This window comes from Trichechus manatus, unplaced genomic scaffold, assembly GCF_000243295.1.
Source record: "Trichechus manatus latirostris isolate Lorelei unplaced genomic scaffold, TriManLat1.0 scaffold00036, whole genome shotgun sequence".
Lineage (NCBI taxonomy): Eukaryota > Metazoa > Chordata > Mammalia > Sirenia > Trichechidae > Trichechus > Trichechus manatus.
The window spans coordinates 5,329,491-5,331,045 of record NW_004443972.1 but is presented as its reverse complement, the minus strand read 5'-3'; the positions used below and the strand labels follow the sequence as shown (position 1 = coordinate 5,331,045).

General features: G+C 36.7%; 1 pseudogene; it reads left to right on the top strand.

Annotated features, from left to right (window-relative positions):
- The first annotated feature begins 241 nt into the window (after positions 1-241).
- LOC101343687 (60S ribosomal protein L12 pseudogene) lies at positions 242-1,104 on the top strand (annotated as a pseudogene).
- Positions 1,105-1,555: the final 451 nt, after the last annotated feature.

Sequence of the window (1,555 nt, the reverse complement as noted above, 5' to 3'; positions counted from 1 at the left end):
GTTAAATAAAATACATTATTAAAATAAAAAAAAAATCAGCTCAACAATCAGCACAGATCAGCTTGGACAAATTTTAAATACGGATAATATGGATACAACAATGATTAAAATCTTCTCGTGAAAAAAGTCCCCCAGTTCATTTCTCTTATTCTAGGTAGAGTCTAGAAAGGCATTCTGGGAAATATAGTGGATTAAGAGTTAGATGATGACATTTTAGTCAGTTCTGTGGCTTACTCAGGAGATGAAAAACTGAGATCTCTTTAAATCATGAAATTCTCATTGGTAAAAAGGGAATAATATGTACTCTACCACTTCATTTAGTCATTTTCAAGAGAAAAGAAGATAATAAACTCCCATAGTGCTTACTTCTTTCTTGTATTTAATTTTAGTAAACATGTAATTATTATGTAGTGGTGTACTGGAGTTGGCTTGTACTATCTCAAAAGAGCTGATTCTTAAATTTCAGGGATTTTGTGAGCCAGTTGTGAAGCATAGCTGTTATTAAACATTGAATTATATCTTTTGACTTTCTGCTCGGAGAAGGCCTTATGCAACTTTCTTCTGTCATCCTGTATCCAGGATCACCTGACACCAGCCTCCTGTGCCATGCTGCCCAAGTTCAATCCCAGGGAGATCAAAGCCTTGTACCTGAGGTGCACCGGTGGGGAAGTTGAGACCACAACCATCCTGATGACCAAAATTAGCCCCCCAGGTCTGTCTCCAAAAAAGGTTGGTGATGACACTGTCAAGGCAACTAGTGACTGGGAGATTCTAAAGATTATGGTGAAACTGACCATTCAGAAGAGACAGGCCCAGATGAAAGTGATACCTTCTGCCTATGAACTGATCATCAGAGCCCTCAAGCAACCACCCAGAGACAGAAAGAGGAAGAAAAATATAAAACACAGTGGAGATATCGCTTTTGATGAGATTGTCAACATTGTGTAAAAGATGCTGCACAGATTCTTAGCCAGAGAACTCTGTGGAAATACTAAACAGATCATGGGAACTCCCCAGTCTGTGGGTTGCAATGTTGATGGCCACCACCCTCATGACATCATAGATAACATCAACAGTGGTGTGGTGGAATGTCTGGTTAGCTAAGAACTGCAAAGGAAAATATTTCAGTAAAGGATCATTTGATTAAAAAATTAAATTATACAAACTTAAAATTAAATAAATTATATTAAAATAAGAGAAATAATTAAAAAAAATCATCTCCTAATTATTTTACTACATTTTATTATTTTCTATGCTATTGAAGGTATTTACATCTAGTACATTTGTATGGTAGGAATACTGTATATTGGTGTGCTATTTCACATTTCTTCCTAACTCTGTATTCAGCAAGTCATGTTGTTAGCTTGAAATTGGCTGTGGTGAGAGCATTTGCACCATGAAAATCAGAAAATGCTACAAAGCAGGGCTTTTTGTTCAAACAGCCAGTTTTTAAACATTCACAGTACACCACTAGTATATAGGGTTGTTATGTGTAGGAACCAACTCGACAGCACCTAGCAACAACTGGGACTTCCTCTACTTGGTTATTAGCAAC